The sequence below is a fragment of the Chaetura pelagica genome, unplaced genomic scaffold, assembly GCF_000747805.2.
Source record: "Chaetura pelagica isolate M959 unplaced genomic scaffold, ChaPel_1.0 scaffold160, whole genome shotgun sequence".
In the NCBI taxonomy this organism is placed as follows: Eukaryota; Metazoa; Chordata; class Aves; order Apodiformes; family Apodidae; genus Chaetura; species Chaetura pelagica.
In genome coordinates, this window is record NW_009951923.1 from 524,090 (window position 1) to 537,765 (window position 13,676).

Sequence of the window (13,676 nt, forward strand, 5' to 3'; positions counted from 1 at the left end):
GCAGGAATAAAATAAATAAATAAATGAATGAATAAATAAATAAAAAACCAACCAAAAAAAACCAAAAAAATAAAAAATCTACAAAAAAACCAACAAAACTACAAAAAAACACAAAACAGAACAAAACAAACAAACAACAACAAAAAAAAAAACCACACACACAAAAAAAGTCAACCTGCATTAAATAATGTTACTTATAGAAAAAAAGTAATACTGTGATTTTAAACCAAATATGTTATTAATCAGAGGTCAGCTTGTAATCACTAGGAGCTGCCGTTTCATTATTTTCCAGATATTATTGTTCTAGTTATCCCTTAGAAAATGAGTTTAGGTTAGCTGAGGCTTTGAACCCAATACTCTTATTAAAAATGGAAAAAAAAAAAAAAAAAAAAAAAAGGGAAAAAAAAGGGAAAAAAAAATTAGTTTAAGCTAAAGGGGCAAATATAATAGCAGATATCTGTTACCAAGCAAGGAAGAGATCTAGCTGGAAAACAAATGCCACTAATAAGAGTGCAATCAGTTTTCACCTCTATTTTTGAATGTTGATTTCTAATAGATTGTTTATCCTTGTGTTTTCCCTCCATTTTCTTCTCTTTCTTCTCCTCTTCAAAAAGAACCCTGACAAGCTTCTATCAATAACCTTGTTGGAGTTGCTGTTGCAGTGAGGGTCACTCTTGGACACAGAAATTACTTTCAGGGCAAGCAGGTATGATTTGCTGAATGGTTAAAAAATATAGGCAAGTAGGAAGGACACAGCAAAAGTATGGAGTTCATTTCTACTCACTTTTATTAACTCCATTATTTGGGGCAAGAGAGACAAGGCTGATGCAAAACCCATCTATAAAGACAAGTGGGTTACAGCCATAGTGTGCTTGACTATTTGATATCAAGGTTCATATAGCCAGCAACAGCCTTTAAGTCTTTGACTAGTAATGAACAAGGATGCTGTCAGATCTGGAGCAGTCACATCCGCTCAGACAGAAGCAAATGGCCTCTTTTGCACTGAATTCCTATCAGTTTAGTCAGGGTCATTTTGCCTCTTTTGATTTTTGTTGTGTGTTGAGTTGGCACAGCATAGACTCAGGATTGATGTGGAAAACAAATGTTTTTCCTAGACTCTGGGGATTCTGAAAATGAGAACATATGTTCTACAGGTATTACTGGACTCTAAATAAGAGCCATGTCAAGAGAAAAAGAATTTCAGCCAAACTACACTCATCCTTTGGGCCACATCCTGGTCCCAGATAAATTAAGAGAAATAAGTCAAGGAAATATTGTGAGATGTAAACCTGAGGAACTGAAGCCCCGACTCAGTAAATTGTTCAAGCATATGCTTATGCTAATCCCAGCAAAAGTTATCTTCAGCATGTGCTAGACTCCCACTGACGCATCCAGCGCATGCATAAACTTAAGCATGCACTTAAGAGTTTTGCTGAACAAGGTGTCCTATTGATTTGAGACCTGAAAGCAAAGTCTAGTAGATGAAGCAGTCTATCACCATGATGAAAATCAGTGAGTTGCTCCCACATCATATTAGTAAGAATATGGGTGAGTCTACCTGACTACCAGATTCAGCAGAAAAATAACAAAAAGGCCTTTGTACAGGAAGAAGATGGAGACAAACTTGTACAATAGGATATTAGTAGTAGAATGAAAAAGGCTAGTAAACTAGCACAGCTTTGCTCTGTGTGGTGGCTGAATTAGCACTGCTTATCTAAGAAGTCTGTGGGAGAGGGCAAAGTTTGTCAAATACATACTGTCTGAATATAAGTTCCCTTTGCCGTTTATTCCCTAGCTAGCATGCACATGAACACACTTTGCCTTTGCAGTCCAAAACTAAAGCTCTCTATGAATTCTAGATACCATACACTCATTTTCATCCTTTTAGTCATGCCTATTATCTCCAATCCCATGCAGCAGAACATCCACCTCCCCAGTACCTCTGCCACTCAGTAATACAGAAGCCAGTTGGGCTTTCCTGATGCAGACCACCGGTGTCCCAAGGATTTGCCCTGTTGAGTTTCCAGAGGCACTTGAATTTCTGTCCTTCCAGTAAGGTCTCTGATGCGATAAAGATCTTAGAGGCCAGACAAGGGGAAAAACAAACAAACAACAACAACAACAACAAAAAACGATAGCAAAAGAACAAGAGATTTGTCCCAAAATCACCCATCTTAGTGGCAGAATAGAGATTATAACACAGGTCTTCTGTAAACTCCTCCAGTATAGATCACCCACAAGGCCAGCTCTCATCAAAGTGTCTGTGATAGCCCAGAAAGTTAATAAGGATGGAAAGGGAACTTGCCTGGAAGTGGAGTAAATTATTTGACTACTAACATTGTTATTTTAGAGGGCCAGTATAAAACAAAGCAACAATTGCATGCTTGGGAGCTGTATGTGTGAGATTTAGTCAGTGTGGGTCTAGGGGAAAATGTCACATCTCTTCTGCTGCAGTGCCTCAACATCGAAGTGCTGTGCAGTTGCTGCTCCTCCTCTCCCCAGCACATATAGTAATGTGTTACAGGGTAAGCATGAAATTAGGCTGGGGACTTCACATGGACCTAAGAACAAGAATACACAATTGGGGATATGGCTGCCTAAGCCCTTAGGTCTTTGGGGAGAATCCAGCTTACAGCACAATTCATGCAACAGTGAATTATGCCCTGGCTTGTCACTCAGAAGTGGGAGCAGGATGTGTCCCCTCACCTCTGGACTTGCATTTAGCACACTGTGAGGGTGCTCCATGTTAGTCAAGTCCACACCCTGGAGTTAGTGAGTCTACATGGCCATGGCAGGCTGCAGCCAGCTCCTGCTGACCCTGGGGCTGCAGACTGCAGCAGCAGGGAGCAGAGCCAGCAAGTGCCTATGGGAAAGGCCAGCTCCCCTGTTGGGGATATTTGCTTCATTACCCAGACCTCTGAACTAGGCAGTCCCAACACCGTTGGGCCATCACTGTGTTACTCTTGCCAGCTGAAAGGAGAAATGTACTTAGAAGAGGGGGGAATATTCCAGTAGTGGCAGAGTTGTTCAGATTGACCTGGTTTCTTTCCATGTCTTTTAACTTGAGCTGTGAGTTTTCCCTATGTATGTGTTTATATGCAGGAATTATTCCAGGACAAAAGGCTTCCTTCAGGGGTGTATAGCTGAAGTACATTGTGCACAACCTGGTACAGCCTGTCCGTTCAGCTGGTATAAATCATTACAGCTCTATAGAGATTCTCATGTAACAGAGAAATGCCTTCCCTTGGCCCAGCTGTTCTGTTCCTCACTTGAGGCACCAAAACACCCCCAGGTTTAAGAGATCGATCACTGCCTTTATCAGGGAAATAGGAAAGCTCCTTCTCTTTCTAGTCCTCCCGAACAGCAGCATGCATCTCCCTGCTTCTCTCACACACATTGCAGTCTCCTGAGCATCCAGGATAGCAAACTTGTGTCCCCTCAAAGGACATACTTCTCAGCCTGTTGAACACTTCTTGGCCCTGCAGTGTGGCTACTTACCATCAGCTGGGACTTACTTCTAGTAAGAAAATACGCACCTATGAAATGCTGCAGAGAAGGGCAGACAAAGAACATGGCCAATTATCATCATTTGTAATTCTCTAATCTCTTGTAAATACATCTTGTACATACTTGGATGTTTTCATCATTTACTGTCTTTATGGATTATGTGTTAAATGAGACTCTTAGTTTATTGTGTAACACTGTAAATAACATAACGTCCTTTATTATTTATGCATAGGCATCTAACACGCGGAGAGAGTTATCCTCATATTATTTTAAGATCTATGTCAAAAATATGTTGCATTTTTCTTTTTGCTTTGAAAAAAAAATTGTAATATATCCTCTTTTTCCCCTCTTTTCCTTTAAAAGAAAAATGAATGCTAATTTATTGTTCAGGAGAGAAAGGGGATGTAACTGAAAGGCAAACTGTTCAAAGAACATGCTATGGAAGCCACAAGCTACTGATAAACTAAAGAATTTATTATCCCAAATACAGCAATAAGTAATTGTTGATTTATTAAGGTTTTGTTATTCATTTTCAGTAAAAGAGGTGCTGGATTAAATTGTTTATGTCTTGTACTGGCCCAGCTGCTCAGCAGACTGTGTCAGGTCATTAGCCGACATCTTTCTGGATACAAATGCTGTTATAAAGGTCTTGTTCTGTCCCTGTGGGCCACTGTTCCATGAGCTTTCTGACTTATCCCTATGGATGTGTCTGGCAGACACTCTTGTTCCTAGGTACAGTATTTTTAGTTTCTTAAATTAGAATTGCTACCTTTACCCTGACCGTTACTACCCAAGGTGGAAGGGGGCTTGCGGGGCGGGGGCAGAAATGACACAGTCTTGGGGCTGTGGGAGCCTGCTCTACAAAAATGTCACCTCACTGGTCAGTAACAGTCAATAAAGCAAATCAGAAACCAGGAATTATTAGATGACATCACCATACCCCTGTATACATTAATTATTTGTGAAACTCTTAAATACATTTTGTAGTCCTGGTCTTCTTGTCTCAGAAAAGAAATGGTATAATGGGGAAGACTTTGGAGGGCAACATGACTGAACAAATATCTGGAGCCAGTGAGGTTCAGGGGTCACTGAGTAGGCTGGATCCCATTAGTCTGGAAGAAAAGACAGCTGAGGGGAGATACCACAAAGGTCGATGGAAATATAATTATCTTGTAGAAGGTAGAAAAAGACTGGCTGTTCAGTACCTCTGAATACAAGAAATTGGATTATCAATCAAAACTTCTGGGCACCATATTCAGAAGGATGTGACTCTTCATGCAAGGTATAAGGAACTTGAAGAACTCCTTGCTGCAAGAGGCTGTGGATCATAGAAGTTTCCATGGGTACAAGGTGGTGGGGAGGGAGGGCAGATCTTAGAAAGTAATCCAATGACAATTACTAAATCCATGTAAACCACATCAGAAATCCACATCAGGTGGAAATATTGTGTATACTTGCCCTGCTCTTACCCTTCTCCACTTACCTGCCACTCTTGGAGACAGGGCAGATATCTGATCTGGTTGTCCTTACATGATATTAGTATGTAAGGTCATTTGGTGTTGTCATACATTAAAGAGGAGGAGGAAAGGTAGGAGTGAGCAAAAAGCGGAGGAATGTAGAAGAGACATCCTGTGAGCATTTCACACCCATTTGTTCCCAACCTGGTGGAAATGTAGGTTACATTCCTTCCATCTACCTATAGGTATTGAATGAGGTGCAGGACTGAGGAGGGCTGGAGGAATGGAGGGACAGTGAAAGAGAGGGAGGGTGGGACAGGAGTGAGTTTTCTGCCACCCTTCCTCCCCTAGTCTCAACACAGATAGCAAAGACCTGGCAGGCCAGTCAGATCTTGGGACAGGTTCAGTCCCCTCTGACAACTTCCCTGTTTGTCACTGCATTCAAAGGGATCCTGTAGCCAAGAGTCCAGGTGCTCAGGCTATTTGCCTCACCTGAACACTTTAGATGAGCAGGGCCTTGTCACCTCAGAGCAAGTCCAAGCCAGCATCCCATTGCAGGCTGTTGAAATGTGAATGGGTTGCTCTGAGAAGCCAGTCTCCTCTTCAGGCATTACCACTGGCTTTTCTTGGGTGGTAGAGGAAGGGACATGATTTCTGAAGCAATTGGATACCATAAAAATCACTCAGTCAACAGGACTAAAAGGACATCCCATCACATTTGACACAGACCAGAGTGCTTTAGGAAACACATCCTTATGTGTCCCAAATGGCTGTCCTTGCAAAAACATTGTTTGTCACTCCATGCCATCTTTATCCTATTGTCTGTCTCTGCCAAGCTGCTGCCTCTGCACTTCTCCACAAGGTCTGGAAGCAGGCGGCCTTGGGGAACACAACAGGAAAAGCAAGCAAACCCTTATTTCTGCAGCCCACAGCTAGGTATGCTCTTAGCATGCCAACTCTACCCAGTTATGAGCACATAATTTGGGATGATGCATTTCCCAGGTTAGCTCTCTCTGTCTCTGCTACAGTGGATGGGAAGAAAACGATACCAAATGCCTCAGGATTTTGCCACTAGTCACTGATGATGAACCTGTGTAACCCAAGCAAAGCAACACAGACTGTGCTAAGGTGATGAGCCTGAGATCTCTTTAGTGACAACCGACCCTTAACAAAGGCACTGGGAACACCAGGGCTAAATCTCATTTTACCATTTAAAAAAAAAAAAGACACAGACCATTGTGGATTTCTGATCCCAGAGTGTTTTCTCTCCGTGATGCTATGACATTTTGTAGCAGTCATTAGAAAGGAGCCCTTATAAGAAAAACAGCAAAATTATTCCCCATGTCTCCAACCTAAATGTGGCAGGGAAAATGCCATAAATCAGTGGTATGTTCCTGATACTCCCATTTCTACCCATCAAGACAAGGACTGAAGGAAAGTTCCATATCTCCCAGTAAGGAAGAGGTGGAACATGATCAAGTCCATGCACATCCAGGAAGGTTGCCTTGTCCACAGATCTGAGGATAGTTTGAGTCCCTCCACTGGGGTGTGTTTGGAGCTCTGCATTTTCTAAGCATGGCATAGATTGTCTGAGCCTGAGACAAAGCCCTCAGAATGAACAGAATGCATTCCCCTTGAAAGCTAGACCTCACTCTCAGAGCCTTTAGGTCCAGGAGGTAATCTAGCAATTACTTTATTTGGAAGCTGGAACTTCAACAGAAATGGCAGCTGCTGAGGTTTCCATTCTGTTTCCACCCCTTTGGAATACTGGGAGATTTCCTTGCAGTGGATGCCATGCCCTGGGAACTCAGGAGAGAGGAACCCTGGCAGCAGTGCATAGACACCACTTGAAGAAAGGTCCCCTCTTCTGATAACGGCAACAGAGGAGGTGGCAAGGTGTCATTGCAAGGTTACATTCTCATCAGTTGGTAAGGGAGTACAGTGATTGTTAACAACTGATTAAAGCATTATTCTGGTAATAGCCAATTTGGAACCAAACTTCAGAAGCTGAATAACGTGTGGGAGGTATTTTAACTTACCCTGCACATTACTGTGGACAGTTGGGTATTATGTTCACACACACACATACAATCATATAATTTGCTGTAATGATTTCCTCAAGTTCAGTGTATGCTCAGTGATAGGAAAGGAAAAATGCCTTAGCAAGTCCATTCGGCATCTGCAAAATCACCACCATCCAAGAAGAAACACCTTTTGCACAGCAGAGAGGAAAAAAATGAGTTATTTGACCTATACTGCTGTAAAGAGATGCAAAGGGAATGCCTGCTGCTTCTCCTACTGGACAGGCTGGATCACAGCTTGCAGAGAAGCCTTCACAGGGCCATAACGAGGAGGGACTGCAAAGGGGGAGGACTGAGGGGACTTAGACTAGGGACACAGGTAGGGTGTCTCTCATTTCATTGAAATAAACCTAGACACAAAGGATTCTTCAGAGGATTCAAGCAGAGAGTCACTGAAGATGCCCAAGTAATGTGTCCTGGGCCCTCTGTGTGTGGCAAAGAGAGCGAGTCTCCAAAGAGCACTTCTCACCCTGAGTTCTGACTCTTGGAGGTTCTCATCATGTGCTTCTCACTTACAGTGGGGACACTCTAAAGGCTCCCAAGCTGAGGGTGAAGTGAGTCTGATGCTCCACGGAAAAGACAGTAATCTGCTGAATGGGTATAAGGAGACTCAGATACTTGCACCTACAGTGTCATTCCCCCAAAAAAAGCAACGAGAACTACTAAGGCTGTGAAAGCATTAATCCAAAACTATAGGAAAATAAGGCCACTGACATGAATGCCACTGTATAAATTGAAGAACGTGTAATTCAGCATTTTGTTTTAGAATCATCTCTTAGAAAAAGCTCCAGAAAACAAAATAATGCCACCCTAGTGATACAGTAGGCCCTAAAATTCTGACTTCTTCGAATCTTTCAGATTTAAGCAAATGAAAAGATCTTTCAGGGGAAGCAGAATGAAGGGGATGCTATGAGGTTCTGTCTCAGGAGTAAAAGTTAAATGGCTTTGCCATCAAGCCCACTCACCAAGCAAGTTATGCATCACAAACTGAGGTGATGGGAAATGTGCCACACTGCCTGAGGAACGTGGTGATGCTAAACTTCAGAGCAGAGACCCAAAATCCCTTGCAGCTAAGGAATGGCACTCAGATTCCTGGCTGGCAGAGGAGCTTCAAACGTATTCAGAGCATTGCCCTAATAGTGTGGCTGTGTGAGTGTGTTGCAGTGTGTCATGCCCTGGGCACTTGGGAAGGTTTCAAAGGTCAGTCAGCAAGCTGCAACTTGCTTCCAGGGGTGTTAAATGCTCCAAGGCTTGGCTTGAAGACACCTCTCCAGGGCTTTCTTCCTGAAGCTGTCGAGACCTCATCACCACTATTTCCAGGCCAGAGGAGGAAACAAAAGCACAGCTTGACTTTCTGAATGTTGGCCTAAAACCAGACACTGTGTCAGTAATCTGCTGTGACAGCTATGGCAGTGAGAATTACTCCAGAACAGAGGGATCTGGTGGCTTAGAAGCTGGACAATGTTTTGTACCAAAGAGCAAATGTTTTCCCTGGTTTCTTGGAGGGCTGATGGGTAGGAGTTGAGGTGATGAAGTACAACAGAGTATTTCAGCCTACAGGCTGGGTGAGAGTCCTCCAAAGCCTGGAGGTACAAGCAGCATTTCAACAGTAGATGATCTCACTCTCTACCAACATGGAGCTTCACAGCTTGCTCCTCACAGCAAACGCACCACAGGCTCTTCAGGAGAGAACAGTAACTACTTCAAGTGATGCTATTGCTTGGTGGCTGGGGTTGAGATAACAAGATGACAGACACTCTTGTACATCCAAGCAGTGACATGAGTGTTCAATGACTGTAGTTCTGTGACCAGCTGTCCCATCCACCTGTACATAAACATTGTGATGATGTGGCAAGAACTTACTGGATGTTATCCACTGCCCATGCAACATGATTATTTTGCCTAAAGCATGTAAGTGCACTCATCCAAATGTAAACTCAACTGGAGGACTCATGAAGTAACTCTGAAAGGTTTCATCTCTCTGTGACAGTCCCCAAGACTTGGCAAGCTGGAATCCCTTAAAGGGGAGAAGATATTCCCTTTGCTGATGATAGCAAAGTAGACATGACAACAGAGACCCTAGCACGCTCTAGCCACATGGCTACCAGCTGCACACACTTCTGTAAAGATTTTGAAGTCCAGATCAAGCCCTCTGCTGTGGTTGTTAACAATGATCTGCCAGCTTGGCTATGCCTATGTGAACAGTGAGAAGGTGTCCAACACTTGACATTTCTAGGAATAGATGAGCTATCTCTAGGGCTAGACACAGGGGTCCTAGCTCCTGTTCTTGTAAATTACCCACCATGCCTCCACAAAAATATTTGACTCATGCATTCCAGCTACAATATGACCCTGTTCTGTATGCTGAATCTCACTTCTCTGAAACAGCCTTTTCCACTATTGCATAAAACAGAAGTGCTTGAGGTCAGATTCTGTAGGAGGGGCTTGAGGAAGTGCAAAAACTCTAAAATAGTTGGGCAAAGAGAATCCTGCTTATGAATAATTAATGTTTTCATGATGCCCCACAGAGGAGGTTACTCACTGTTAATATAGAAATGAAGATGACTGGGTTAAATGCACAGAGCCTTCATCCCTACCCTTCCCAGGAGAAACTCTGATGCTTTTCTTGGTCTTTGAAGAGTAATTACTTGCCCTGGAGGAGAAAACCTACTAAGACAACTGCAGCCCTCATTTGCATGCACTGATTAGCCTCAGTATCATCATGGTTTGGTTGTGCAGATGAGCATTCTAGCTTCTCAAAAGGTAAGGGATGTCCCTGCCTTCATCCACAAAGCTGCAAAACTTTGGCAAAAGCATTAGTAACTGATTTGCTAATTGCTACACAATGACAGGGATTAAAAGCAGGATTGCTAATGCTATTAATGTAAGTGACAATGATAATGTCACAGCGCTGTATAGTATGTAACCATATTATAGCTGAAGTTTGTTACCACTAACTTTTGGGTTCTCTCACAGCTAATTAGCAGGAAGTTTCAGCTGCAAATGGCATATATTTGCAGTATGAAATACCAGTCCCATGCAATGTCCCTGTTCTTGGAAGGATCCCGGAACAAAAATGCATCTCAGCCTGGTGCTGTACATAGAAAAGGAGAGGATAATGTCTCAGCTGGCAGCTGAAACACAACAAAGCTGTTTGGAGCACTCAGTAATATTGCTTGCTCTTGTTCTATGAAGGATGGTTCTCAGAATATGATTTCTGCAGTGCTTGTGAAATAGACCATGACCAGCTTCAAAGACAAGAAGCAAAGAGCATTTCTGTGCTGCTCCCATTTCCTAGGGACTGTCAAGAAAGTCTTGCTTGGAGACCTCCACGTGGAATAAGGCAAAAAGCTGACCAGCAGTGAGTATTTAGGACCTTTGGGGCAAGAAGGCAGGAACAGTAAGTTCCAAAGGCATACATGGAAATGAGTGGCAGAAAATGATAGGGAGTAAGAATTCAGCATAGCATAACACTTAAGAACATCCCATCCCCGTTGGAGATAGCACCACCTTTGGGCTGAAAAGCTGGGAGTTGCAGCTCAACTTTGAGCCCTTGCATCATTCCTATTCCCCAGTCACCTGCAATGGGCAGGGACAGGACAGACACTTTTATTAGTTCACAGAAAGCTTGTTCTAAAGAGGCTGTGCACAGCAGTCATCATTCTTGTGTCTCCTAAGTTAACAGGAACACCTGCCTGGCCATAAAGAGCAAGTACTAAGAGGAGGAAGAGACCAACGGGAGTGCTGAACTATGCAGCTCCATAATGTTGCAGGCTGTTGTTGAAGAAGTAGACAGTATTTTCTTCTCCTTTGCAAACAACTGTGCACAGTGGCTAGAAACAGTCCACTACAAGTTTCTTCTGTGCAAGCAGGACTGAAAGAATATAAACATGAAATAAATTCAGTCAGTAAAGGCATCTGCCACATGGCAGGGAGAGGTCTATGTGCCTCCTGGTGAAAGCCTCCCTGGCAGGAACAAAATGACAATGAAATTCTGCAATTACCAGCAGTATGCTTCCAGAAGCTGAAGCCCTCCCTCATTTACTCTGAGGCTGAGGGCTGATTGGCTGGGGCATGTTTATATGGTCATCCACTAATAAATCCCAGGGACTGTGCCAGTTAGCAGGCCTGTGTGATGTCTACATTACACTCATTAGAGCATTCTTGCATCCTTGCTTCTCTGACTTTTCCACCCTTCTGAGTAGAAACACATCCATTGTCCAAAACTGCACTTAAGTGCTGAGCCTAATCCTCAGTCTGATACTTGTCATGGTTACCATGTGTCTAACTCTAGTCTGGCCTCAAAGAACAAAACAACAAACCACTAGAAAACAAAAATCTGTTTCCTACACCCAAATGGAAATGAAGTTTTGCCTTTTAGTCTTTCGCCCATCTGATTTTTCTTCTCTGAGATCACAACTTAACTCAGGGGTGGCTGCTGCCAGGACACCTTCCCATAATGACACTGTTTGAGTCCTGCCATGCCTCATCCAGCTGACACAGCTTTTTGCTTGCAGAGAACTTAAAATTTTGTTTCTGCAGAGGGTTTAGTGACAGATCAGGTAACGCGCTTTCACCGCCTCACAGGACAACGGGTGTTGGTAAGCTGGATTTTTCTAAGATGTGTTGTGGACTTCTTGCAAGAATCACCACTAATTACCAGATTGCACTTTGGTTTGGCCAGTTTTGTTGATCCTTCGATTGCCACAATCTGTAGGATACAACATGTCTCAGCTGGGTGCTCATGGACTATCATCTCACTATAGTTATTAATAAGTGGGGAAAAAAAATGTTGCGTATTGCCAGAGAATCACAGAATCATAAAAGCACAGAATGATTTGGGTTGGACGGGACCTTACATGTCCCTTAAAGGGACATGTAGTTCCAATCCCCCTGCCATGGGCAAGGACATCTCCCACTAGGCCAGGTTGCTTAAAACCCCATCCAACCTGGCCTTGAATACTTCCAGGGATGGGGCAGCCACAACTTCCCTGGACAACCTGTTTGGGTTGTCACCACCCTCCCCCCCCATCCCAGTGAATAATGTCTTCCTAATGTCTGATCTAAATCTTCCAGTTTAAAGCCATTACCCCTCATCCTATCACTACATATAAAAAGTCCCTTTCCAGCTTTTTTGTAGGTCCCAGTTCAGGTACTGGAAGGCTGGTATAAGGTCTCCCTGGAGCCTTCTCCTGGCTGAACAGCTCCAACAATAAAAAGAACTCTTGTACTACCTGCAAGGAAAGGAGTGCTGCACCTGAACAGGACCTGTGTGTTTAAGGGACAGGCACTGTGAAAGATGATGATGGACCAAGGTAGACAGATCCTTCAGTGGCACACCATGCCCCTTGGCCAGCCCTGGTTTTTTCACAGTTAACAGCCTACATTTTCTGTGTCCCCTCAGATACTGAACCAATGCCTTCTTGAAAGAAGGTTCCCAGCAGACTTTATGTCTGTTACTAGTTCTCCTAGCTGTAATTAATAAATTCTGTAACTCCATTAATAATCTAACCCATTTAAGGCCACAAGCTGCGGAGGGTACCCTACTGGATTGGCATTCTATTGCCTCTCTACCTTAATCTGCACCAAATAGAGCTGAAAGTTCCTTTTTCACTAACTGTTAAGACTTTTTTATTAAAAAATATCTCTTAAAGACATACCTGCAATTTTAAGAGTTTGTCAGTTGAAATTGTACTTAGAAAAATAAAACATAAAAGGCTTAATTATGTTGAAATATATAATCTGGATTCTTTTTTACTTAGTGGTGCTGAATTACATTCTGGTTTGGAGGAGAAATAAAAGACACTTGTGGAAGTGGAAAATAGCCTAACCAAGGTAAAAGTCAAGAAGGTTAATTAACTTTTTTTTTTTTTTTTTTTTTTTTTTTTTTTGAGAAAACTTGTGCACTGAAGTGCAACACCCCAGAAAATAATTTTCTGGATGTGTAGACTGTGTTGCTGTAGGCAACAAGAGTAATCCAGAAATTTTATCAGATTTCTGGTCTCACTTTAATGCTGGTCTATCCTATCCAGGACTGCTTGTGCATTAAAAATCCTCTGGAAGAAGGGGGAGGCAAAATCAATTTCATATTAAGAGCACTGATGGTTAAATTAATGCAACAGGAAAGGGTTTCCAGAAGTTATGGACAAAATACAAGGGAAACCACAGTATAGACTCTGTTGCCCTTTGGGACAGCTAAATGCCTATAGCCCCTTGATTCTGTCCTATATAGGGAGGCATCCAAAATAGATAAGTAAATAAATCACACAACTCCTGTGCCATCTCCAGTGTTTTACCTAGCTACCAGCTAGATGCTTTCTTATGTGCATTCTTCAAGTGGCATGGTCCCAACTGCATAAATGCAGGCAGCACACATTGAGACATGGGCTGGGCAAATGATTCAGCACTCAACCCAGTTATGCTTTTAGGCCATTACCAAAGGTCTGCTTGCTGCAAGGTGTTATAAAAAAAAAAAATTATGTTATCTACAATGTGCTAAAAGGAGGCAGAGACACTGTGAAAGTAGCTGCTAGTCTGTTTAGTCATGTCAGCTTTCTCAGGCTGCTCTGTAGGAGGCAAGAAGAATTTTTAAGGACACTGACTCAGCTTTCGCCAAGGCATCTCCTCTGTG